Raw genomic sequence first — 12,612 nt, 5'->3', positions numbered from 1 at the left:
CTCGCAAACGCGGGAGACAGCGACAAAGTATAAAAAAAAAAAAAAAAAAAAAAAAAAATATATATATATATATATATATATATATATATATATATTTTTTTTTTTTTTTTTTTGCTTTGTCGCTGTCTCCCGCGTTTGCGAGGTAGCGCAAGGAAACAGACGAAAGAAATGGCCCAACCCACCCCCATACACATGCCTTGATTCAATCCACTGACAGCACGTCAACCCCGGTATACCACATCGCTCCAATTCACTCTATTCTTTGCCCTCCTTTCACCCTCCTGCATGTTCAGGCCCCGATCACACAAAATCTTTTTCACTCCATCTTTCCACCTCCAATTTGGTCTCCCTCTTCTCCTCGTTCCCTCCACCTCCGACACATATATCCTCTTGCTCAATCTTTCCTCACTCATTCTCTCCATGTGACCAAACCATTTCAAAACACCCTCTTCTGCTCTCTCAACCACGCTCTTTTTATTTCCACACATCTCTCTTACCCTTACGTTACTTACTCGATCAAACCACCTCACACCACACATTGTCCTCAAACATCTCATTTCCAGCACATCCATCCTCCTGCGCACAACTCTATCCATAGTCCACGCCTCGCAACCATACAACATTGTTGGAACCACTATTCCTTCAAACATACCCATTTTTGCTTTCCGAGATAATGTTCTCGACTTCCACACATTCTTCAAGGCTCCCAGAATTTTCGCCCCCTCCCCCACCCTATGATCCACTTCCGCTTCCATGGTTCCATCCGCTGCCAGATCCACTCCCAGATATCTAAAACACTTCACTTCCTCCAGTTTTTCTCCATTCAAACTCACCTCCCAACTGAATTGACCCTCAACCCTACTGTACCTAATAACCTTGCTCTTATTCACATTTACTCGTAACTTTCTTCTTTCACACACTTTTCCAAACTCAGTCACCAGCTTCTGCAGTTTCTCACATGAATCAGCCACCAGCGCTGTATCATCAGCGAACAACAACTGACACACTTCTCAAGGTCTCTCATCCCCAACAGACTTCATACTTGCCCCTCTTTCCAAAACTCTTGCATTCACCTCCCTAACAACCCCATCCATAAACAAATTAAACAACCATGGAGACATCACACACCCCTGCCGCAAACCTACATTCACTGAGAACCAATCACTTTCCTCTCTTCCTACACGTACACACACACACACACACACACACACACACACACACACATATATATATATATATATATATATATATATATATATATATATATATATATATATATATATATATATATATATTTTTTTTTTTTTTTTTTATACTTTGTCGCTGTCTCCCGCGTTTGCGAGGTAGCGCAAGGAAACAGACGAAAGAAATGGCCCAACCCCCTCCCATACACATGTATATACATACGTCCACACACGCAAATATACATACCTACACAGCTTTCCATGGTTTACCCCAGACGCTTCACATGCCTTGATTCAATCCACTGACAGCACGTCAACCCCGGTATACCACATCGCTCCAATTCACTCTATTCCTTGCCCTCCTTTCACCCTCCTGCATGTTCAGGCCCCGATCACACAAAATCTTTTTCACTCCATCTTTCCACCTCCAATTTGGTCTCCCTCTTCTCCTTGCTCCCTCCACCTCCGACACATATATCCTCTTGGTCAATCTTTCCTCACTCATCCTCTCCATGTGCCCAAACCACTTCAAAACACCCTCTTCTGCTCTCTCAACCACGCTCTTTTTATTTCCACACATCCCTCTTACCCTTACGTTACTCACTCGATCAAACCACCTCACACCACACATTGTCCTCAAACATCTCATTTCCAGCACATCCATCCTCCTGCGCACAACTCTATCCATAGCCCACGCCTCGCAACCATACAACATTGTTGGAACCACTATTCCTTCAAACATACCCATTTTTGCTTTCCGAGATAATGTTCTCGACTTCCACACATTCTTCAAGGCCCCCAGAATTTTCGTCCCCTCCCCCACCCTATGATCCACTTCCGCTTCCATGGTTCCATCCGCTGCCAGATCCACTCCCAGATATCTAAAACACTTCACTTCCTCCAGTTTTTCTCCATTCAAACTCACCTCCCAATTGACTTGACCCTCAACCCTACTGTACCTAATAACCTTGCTCTTATTCACATTTACTCTTAACTTTCTTCTTCCACACACTTTACCACACTCAGTCACCAGTTTCTGCAGTTTCTCACATGAATCAGCCACCAGCGCTGTATCATCAGCGACCAACAACTGACTCACTTCCCAAGCTCTCTCATCCCCAACAGACTTCATACTTGCCCCTCTTTCCAAAACTCTTGCATTTACCTCCCTAACAACCCCATCCATAAACAAATTAAACAACCATGGAGACATCACACATCCCTGCCGCAAACCTACATTCACTGAGAACCAATCACTTTCCTCTCTTCCTACACGTACACATGCCTTACATCCTCGATAAAAACTTTTCACTGCTTCTAACAACTTTCCTCCCACACCATATATTGTTAATACCTTCCACAGAGCATCTCTATCAACTCTATCATATGCCTTCTCCAGATCCATAAATGCTACATACAAATCCATTTGCTTTTCTAAGTATTTCTCACATACATTCTTCAAAGCAAACACCTGATCCACACATCCTCTACCACTTCTGAAACCACACTGCTCTTCCCCAATCTGATGCTCTGTACATGCCTTCACCCTCTCAATCAATACCCTCCCATGTAATTTACCAGGAATACTCAACAAACTTATACCTCTGTAATTTGAGCACTCACTCTTATCCCCTTTGCCTTTGTACAATGGCACTATGCACGCATTCCGCCAATCCTCAGGCACCTCACCATGAGTCATACATACATTAAATAACCTTACCAACCAGTCAACAATACAGTCACCCCCTTTTTTAATAAATTCCACTGCAATACCATCCAAACCTGCTGCCTTGCCGGCTTTCATCTTCCGCAAAGCTTTCACTACCTCTTCTCTGTTTACCAAATCATTTTCCCTAACCCTAACCAAATCATTTATCCGTGGGGATAGGGGATTAAGAATACTTCCCACATATTCCCTGCGTGTCGTAGAAGGCGACTAAAAGGGGAGGGAGCGGGGGCTGGAAATCCTCCCCTCTCTTTTTTTTTTTTTTCCAAAAGAAGGAACAGAGGGGGCCAGGTGAGGATATTCCAAAAAAGGCCTAGTCCACTGTTCTTAACACTACCTCGCTAACGCGGGAAATGGCGAATAGTTTAATATATATATATATATATATATATATATATATATATATATATATATATATATATATATATATATATATATATATATATATATATATATATATATTATCCCTGGGGATAGGGGAGAAAGAATACTTCCCACGTATTCCCTGCGTGTCGTAGAAGGCGACTAAAAGGGAAGGGAGCGGGGGGCTGGAAATCCTCCCCTCTCGTTTTTTTTTTTTTTTTTTTTTTTTTTTTTCCAAAAGAAGGAACAGAGAAGGGGGCCAGGTGGGGATATTCCCTCAAGGGCCCAGTCCTCTGTTCTTAACGCTACCTCGCTATCGCGGGAAATGGCGAATAGTATGAAAGAAATATACCTTATCATACTTTGTCGTTGTCTCCCGCGTCAGCGAGGTAGCGCAAGGAAACAGACGAAAGAATGGCCCAACCCACCCACATACACATGTAGATACATACACGTCCACACACGCACATATACATACTATACATTTCAACGTATACATATATATACATGCACAGACATATACATATATACACATGTACATAATCATACTGTCTGCCTTTATTCATTACCGTTACCACCCCGCCACACATGAAATGACAACCCCCTCCCCCCCGCATGTGTGCGAGGTAACGCTAGGAAAGACAACAAAGGCCACATTCGTTCACACTCAGTCTCTAGCTGTCATGTATAATGTACCGAAACCACAGGATCTGGTCAAGGTAAAGGGGATTATGAACTCTCCAAGATAAAAATTCAAAATCCAAAATTAATGTGGTAAGTACGCCTTTTTTGCAATCCATATTTTACGATAAATAACTTATATTGGTCCAATTTTCACGAAAATGAATGAAATCGTTACACAATTTCAATCTTGAATGAAGATGAATTTTGACATTTGATAAGATGAAACAGGTGATTACAACAATCAAGGTAGACGTGATTACTATTTGTGAGATATGAGAAACTTCCCTCTCGTATTGTCCAGTGTCTTAGCGTTGTTTCGATTAAAGAAATCCATATGCCTTTGCAGGAGGAAATAATTACGTTATTGTAAACTTATGTTAGTGTTTTAGGAAAAGAGTGAAAATGACACGGCTGTTTCATTGGCTTCATTCATCGGTTACTGGTATATATAACTGACAATGAAATGTATATAAATCTATACTAATTTTTTCCTTTCGAAGGACTGAAATGGTTAGAATAACTGTAAAGTATATATAGCTCATTATCATTGTTGAGCAAATCTATTATTTACTGTATATCTCTTTAAGTGTTGGGGACAATCATCCCCGTCTCCCTCCACCCTCATCCTATTGATACATCCTCATAGTCCAGATATATTTACGGCTCACGTGTTATTGACGCTGATGAAAGTACGTGTAAAGACCGAGCATCTTCCAAAGGTCTTTTATTCGTCGATTCGGAAATCCCATTGTTCTCAAGCAGTGACAAGAGAAATGCAAAAAAAATCAGAAATTTGTTGGGGGGGGAGGGATAATGTAATGGGTAAAAGAATAAGGAAAAGTTCGAAACAGTTGTATGTGAGATAACACTGTATCTTAGAGAACTAAACACTTCTGAATTGTTTAGCTTTTAAATCTAATCATCAATAACATTAGTCAAATTCTCATATAACTGAATGCAGCTGTTGTACTGAAGCACGTTTACTATAACACTACCGACTGTTTCTGAATGAATTTAAGTTTATGATGAATGATAAAACAGCAGATAGCAATAATCAAGGAAGTTTTGTCTGATGAAACAAATTAATGTGCTTCTCCAGATAGATAAAAATTTCGTATTTCAAACTTAATGGTTTGGGAAGGAAGTGAAGCGACAAGTTGTTTCACTGGTCATTTAATACTAAAGCAGTGGAATAAACATCAATTTGAATTTATATCTCGTTTGAATAGATGAAAAGTGTAAGGATGCGTTTACACAAATCGAGTTACTTCGAGTCAAATTGACTCATTCACATCCACACAAAGTCAAAAACGATCTATCACGTCTCTTTGGCATTTACCTATCATCTTAGGATTTTAAAGGTACAGTATTGGAATCTTGGCATTTTATTAGCAAAATGCCATTGACCTTGGCATATTATTAACAACATACCCCTGCCCTTGGCATTTTCGAAGCAGTTCTTACTATCAATACTGTGTATAATGATTAAAAAAGAGAAATCCTTACATACAGCCATGGATAACTATTCACATTCGTGTCTGTGTGCGCCCATTTCATGGAAATGGATGTGTCTTGGGTTTGGGCAATGGACTGCTTTCCACTTTCTCGTAGGACACATGATGGAACAAAAACATATGCTGAATTTCTAAATAATCTGAGCTGAAATGGCAGAATTTGCGGGATTTAAGACGTATAAAGAAATCATCCGTAGGTGACACGAAATCTCATGCGTCCAGGATCCGTGAGTTTAAAATTGCCTCGTCCTTTTTTCCGGTCCCGTCTTCAGTTACGCGTTAGACCTCTTGTGGTTCGTTTTGAATTAAGCCTACTACATCATTATAACAATGGGTGTATCTTAGAATTCTGGACCTGTGGGGAGTAGTACTACTCCAAGGAAAAAAACAACCACAAGGATATGATATAAACAAGGCATCTAACCCAGGATGAATGAAAGATCCTCTGAGCTAAAGGATTGGATGAAAGCGGGTGCGAGTAAGTGTGCTGTAGTGTGCTGTGGATGTATATTGAAAATCTGTAACAAATTGGCACTGATGACACAAATCTTCGTCTAAGCTAAATTTCTACCACACGTAATGACCAAGTTGATGTTAGAGACGTCATGCGCGCGCCCCGGGTTACCAACCCGCAGGAGAGGCTCCCCTCTACTACCAACCTTAACCCGCTAATTTTCCTCATTACACATATCTACTTATTCAAAATAGTAAACTTATACAGATATTGCGAATACACTAACAAAATCGAAGATCAACATTCACATATAGTATTACTTGTAAATCAATATTCACTTATATAGTATTACCTGCGCATTTCAGTTCAGCACTAACCTTTTTTCACATGACCGAGGTCGCATCACGATCTCGTCGGGGTCCCTAAGTATTAGGCTCATACGGAGGAAGGCGATCTTGAACTACATTCATCAAACCATCCACCTACATCATCATCATGATGTTCTCGCCATGACGTACGGACTCCTGCTGAGTGATTAAAAAGAAAAAAAAGGAGGGAGGGGAGAGTTCCTGCCATATAAATTATTCTAATAGACTCAGTGAGACCCGGCACTACTCTGCCGGTGTGAACTGTTCTTGCAAAAATACTTATGAATGAATGTGAACTGAAATGACGTCAAGATAAATCATAGCTCGTCTTGACTCGACTCGACTCGACTTGTTTGGTGTAAATGCAGCCTTAGAATATATCAAACAACACCGAGTAACTTGTGGTGCATTATTAGCTCAAAGGCAAGGAGGCGACTGCTCCTGTCTCCCACCATGAACAGCGCCATCAGGAGAAATACATTTGAAGTAATGTAGTGAATCCAGCAGAAATAAGGACGCATGGACCTGCTGCATGAATAACATGGTCCACACGGTATTCATTATTTGTCCTCAGCAGTGTTAAGTGATCTTTCATTAACCGCTGGTGATAATCTGTAAGATCTTACTTGATGAAGGTAGTGTTCCAGGAGAATGGAAGCGAACCAGTGCAAATTTGCTGTGAAAATACAAGTAGGATACGAGAGATAAACTGAACACAGGCTTTGTCTCGTCTTGGACAAAAAGCTCTGATATTGCACCCTACAGAAGATAACTACTGATGAAGCTATAGTTCCATGTTAGTGTAAGAAGAGGCTTGTATGAATGGATGATTTACACATGTGAAGTAGGAAAACAGCGGGGAATACATGTCAAAGGAGCACTTTCCATGGTTAGTGAGGATGACAAGTTTTCCCAGGTTCAGTGCTCATTGAGGTAATAGTCATTTGAAATCATATCGTTATCTGTTGATATTTCATCGAACGAGAACGAATGATCCCACAATAATGATCCCAGAATAACGATCCCAGAATATTGTGTTGATAAAGTCACGAGGAAAGTACAAAATAGAAGGGAGTTGTGAAAAATTACAAAAATATCCAGAATATCATACTGATGGAAACTGATATTCATCTCTGGTAAATGTAACATAATGAAAGTGTAAAAGATGATAGATAGAACAGTCTGAAAGTGTCATAATGGAAAAAAAAAAAAAAAGATTCGTAAAGTGAAAGGAGACATGGGAGCTTACATCATGTCGAACATGTCACCAGAGCACCATGTACCAGGGATTGTATGTCACTGTTATAAATACCTGCAAGTACATAAGCAAAGTGAATTCGACCCTAGATGGTGTATTCATCCTCCTCACTTAAATCGCAAAATACTGTTCGACACCCCCCCTCCGAAATAAAAAAAAATCAGCTTTTGTAGTAATGGAATTGTAGAATGAATTAAGTAGTGAGAAAGGAAGCCTTAATCTGCCTGAAATAGTCGAAAGGATGAAGGCAGACATAATCAGATTAATATTCAGAACTGGCTACGCTGATTTTAACAGATCTCTGAGAGACGACTCATATAACAAATGACATGAAATTATAAAAAAAAAAAAAATCATCCGATGTGACGTGATGAAAGACTTCAGCAGCAGGATTATGAACCCCTGAAGCAATACAAGGGAATTTGAAGTATTCTTTCACCCCTATCCGGTGAGAGAAAACTTCCCACGCATTCCTCGCGTGTCGTAGAAGGCGACTAGAGGGGACGGGAGCGGGGGGCCAGAAATCCTCCCCTCCTTGTATTTTTTTAACTTTCTAAAATGGGAAAGAGAAGAAGGAGTCACGCGGGGAGTGCTCATCCTCTTCGAAGGCTCAGACTGGGGTGTCTAACTGTGTGTGGATGTAACCAAGACGTGAAAAAAGGAGAGATAGGTAGTATGTTTGAGGAAAGGAACCTGGATGTTTTGGCTCTGAGTGAAACGAAGCTCAAGGGTAAAGGGGAAGAGTGGTTTGGGAATGTCTTGGGAGTAAAGTCAGGGGTTAGTGAGAGGACAAGAGCAAGGGAAGGAGTAGAAGTACTCCTGAAACAGTTGTGAGAGTATGTGATAGAATGTAAGAAAGTAAATTCTCGATTAATATGGGTAAAACTGAAAGTTGATGGAGAGAGATGGGTGATTATTGGTGCATATGCACCTGGGCATGAGAAGAAAGATCATGAGAGGCAAGTGTTTTGGGAGCAGCTGAATGACTGTGTTAGTGGTTTTGATGCACGAGACCGGGTTATAGTGATGGGTGATTTGAATGCAAAGGTGAGTAATGTGGCAGTTGAGGGAATAATTGGTATACATGGGGTGTTCAGTGTTGTAAATGGAAATGGTGAAGAGCTTGTAGATTTATGTGCTGAAAAAGGACTGGTGATTGGGAATACCTGGTTTAAAAAGCAAGATATACATAAGTATATGTATGTAAGTAGGAGAGATGGCCAGAGAGCGTTATTGGATTACGTGTTAATTGACAGGTGCGCGAGAGACTTTTGGATGTTAATGTGCTGAGAGGTGCAACTGGAGGGATGTCTGATCATTATCTTGTGGAGGCTAAGGTGAAGATTTGTATGGGTTTTCAGAAAAGAAGAGTGAATGTTGGGGTGAAGAGGGTGGTGAGAGTAAGTGAGCTTGGGAAGGAGACTTGTGTGAGGAAGTACCAGGAGAGACTGAGTACAGAATGGAAAAAGGTGAGAACAATGGAAGTAAGGGGAGTGGGGGAGGAATGGGATGTATTTAGGGAATCAGTGATGGATTGCGCAAAAGATGCTTGTGGCATGAGAAGAGTGGGAGGTGGGTTGATTAGAAAGGGTAGTGAGCGGTGGGATGAAGAAGTAAGATTATTAGTAAAAGAGAAGAGAGAGGCATTTGGACGATTTTTGCAGGGAAAAAATGCAATTGAGTGGGAGATGTATAAAAAAGAGAGACAGGAGGTCAAGAGAAAGGTGCAAGAGGTGAAAAAGAGGGCAAATGAGAGTTGGGGTGAGAGAGTATCATTAAATTTTAGGGAGAATAAAAAGATGTTCTGAAAGGAGGTAAATAAAGTGCGTAAGACAAGGGAGCAAATGGGAACTTCAGTGAAGGGCACAAATGGGGAGGTGATAACAAGTAGTGGTGATGTGAGGAGATGGAGTGAGTATTTTGAAGGTTTGTTGAATGTGTTTGATGATAGAGTGGCAGATATAGGGTGTTTTGGTCGAGGTGGTGTGCAAAGTGAGAGGGTTAGGGAAAATGATTTGGTAAACAGAGAAGAGGTAGTAAAAGCTTTGCGGAAGATGAAAGCCGGCAAGGCAGCAGGTTTGGATGGTATTGCAGTGGAATTTATTAAAAAAGAGGGTGACTGTATTATTGACTGGTTGGTAAGGTTATTTAATGTATGTATGACTCATGGTGAGGTGCCTGAGGATTGGCGGAATGCATGCATAGTGCCATTGTACAAAGGCAAAGGGGATAAGAGTGAGTGCTCAAATTACAGAGGTATAAGTTTGTTGAGTATTCCTGGTAAATTATATGGGAGGGTATTGATTGAGAGGGTGAAGGCATGTACAGAGCATCAGATTGGGGAAGAGCAGTGTGGTTTGAGAAGTGGTAGAGGATGTGTGGATCAGGTGTTTGCTTTGAAGAATGTATGTGAGAAATACTTAGAAAAGCAAATGGATTTGTATGTAGCATTTATGGATCTGGAGAAGGCATATGATAGAGTTGATAGAGATGCTCTGTGGAAGGTATTAACAATATATGGTGTGGGAGGAAAGTTGTTAGAAGCAGTGAAAAGTTTTTATCAAGGATGTAAGGCATGTGTACGTGTAGGAAGAGAGGAAAGTGATTGGTTCTCAGTGAATGTAGGTTTGCGGCAGGGGTGTGTGATGTCTCCATGGTTGTTTAATTTGTTTATGGATGGGGTTGTTAGGGAGGTGAATGCAAGAGTTTTGGAAAGAGGGGCAAGTATGAAGTCTGTTGGGGATGAGAGAGCTTGGGAAGTGAGTCAGTTGTTGTTCGCTGATGATATAGCGCTGGTGGCTGATTCATGTGAGAAACTGCAGAAGCTGGTGACTGAGTTTGGTAAAGTGTGTGAAAGAAGAAAGTTAAGAGTAAATGTGAATAAGAGCAAGGTTATTAGGTACAGTAGGGTTGAGGGTCAAGTCAATTGGGAGGTAAGTTTGAATGGAGAAAAACTGGAGGAAGTAAAGTGTTTTAGATATCTGGGAGTGGATCTGGCAGTGGATGGAACCATGGAAGCGGAAGTGGATCATAGGGTGGGGGAGGGGGCGAAAATTCTGGGAGCCTTGAAGAATGTGTGGAAGTCGAGAACATTATCTTGGAAAGCAAAAATGGGTATGTTTGAAGGAATAGTGGCTCCAACAATGTTGTATGGTTGCGAGGCGTGGGCTATGGATAGAGTTGTGCGCAGGAGGATGGATGTGCTGGAAATGAGGTTTGAGGACAATGTGTGGTGTGAGGTGGTTTGTTAAAGTAAGTAACGTAAGGGTAAGAGAGATGTGTGGAAATAAAAAGAGCATGGTTGAGAGAGCAGAAGAGGGTGTTTTGAAATGGTTTGGGCACATGGAGAGAATGAGTGAGGAAAGATTGAGCAAGAGGATATATGTGTCGGAGGTGGAGGGAACGAGGAGAAGTGGGACAAATTGGAGGTGGAAAGATGGAGTGAAAAAGATTTTGTGTGATCGGGGCCTGAACATGCAGGAGGGTGAAAGGAGGGCAAGGAATAGAGTGAATTGGATCGATGTGGTATACCGGGGTTGACGTGCTGTCAGTGGATTGAATCAGGGCATGTGAAGTGTCAGAGGTAAACCATGGAAAGCTGTGTAGGTATGTATATTTGCGTGTGTGGACGTATGTATATACATGTGTATGGGGTGGGTTGGGCCATTTCTTTCGTCTGTTTCCTTGAGCTACCTCGCAACACGGGAGACAGTGACAAAGCAAAAAAAAAAAAAAAAAAATGAAGTAAATGACAGAAACGTTGCAAAATTCAAAAGCCTCCTTGGCAGAGATGTAAAATCAAGCTCCAGGATCACACGTGTGTTCAGTTCCCTCTTAAAAAAAAAAAAGTAATGATATGGCTACGGAATTTGTGTTAGAGAAATACTGATCTTCAGGCTACATAAGGGATGAACTAAACGTTAGGGAACTATTGTTACCTGAAATATGTGTTAAGATATGAAGTTTTTGCAATAATTTGCAGTTTGGGTGTACTAAGAAATGCTTCTTGTGTGCCAAACTACGAGGCTGTGTACCAGCATGCATACCATCATTAAGTACTGAGCTGCAGAAAGTATGCACCAAGGTGGTATGCTGAGCTACAGAATATCTGTAACACCATGGAAGTTCAATTATCTTGGACTCTATTTAGAGTCGGTTTACCAAACACTGTCAATACCTCCCACCTAACCCTCCTCACCACCATTCCTCCTACATAAAACCATCAAGGCTTCCCATCCCCTCCTTCCAACATATCTATCTATGTCGTCATTCTCCATACCCTTTTACCATTCCACCCACTGTGGTTACTTTCATTCCTAACAATTCTCCTCTACCCATCACTATATACATTACTTGTACGTACAGGCCGCTTGTCTCTCATACATAAGAGTTCTGTCGTACAAATAAAGATAATGTAGATAACACGTTTGGTTTACTTAGTGTAAGAGTGATTACTTATATAAATAATATCTGATGGAACATAAGTGTATGCAAGCTGCTGTCTTACACATCCTTCTACTCAGATTTTTAAATAACAATTGGTATCTGCTCATATTATAAATTTCTTTCTAAATAGTAGTAACACATATATGATAATCTAACGATGGATAGGGTTTTGTCTTTCTTCAAAAAGAAGAATGAAACAGATTCTGGTAACTATAAGCCTGTGACCAAACCTTGTATATCTAAATTGTTTGAACGTATTGTGTATAACCGGTGAACAGATTGTGTATAACTGTTGAACTTATGTATGACTGGTGAAAACCTTGTGTATATCCGGTGAATTAATTATCTATAACTTGTGCATATGTTTATAACTTGTGAACGTATTGTGTATAACCGGTATATGCATTTTGCATAACCAGTGAAGTGAATATCTTTTACAACAAAGTTTGTTGTATGACTCAATCTGGATTTACATTGTCATATCGATCTGATAAATCTTAATGTGCCCCTCTCATTATATCAAAAGTAAATGTGATAAAGGTACATCAGATCTACATAAAGTTGTCAATACTGAAAATCATGACTTACTGTTTTGTGTTAAGATGTATTGCGTTT

This window comes from Panulirus ornatus, chromosome 7 (assembly GCF_036320965.1).
Source record: "Panulirus ornatus isolate Po-2019 chromosome 7, ASM3632096v1, whole genome shotgun sequence".
Taxonomy (NCBI): Eukaryota; Metazoa; Arthropoda; class Malacostraca; order Decapoda; family Palinuridae; genus Panulirus; species Panulirus ornatus.
This window is presented reverse-complemented; position numbering follows the sequence as displayed.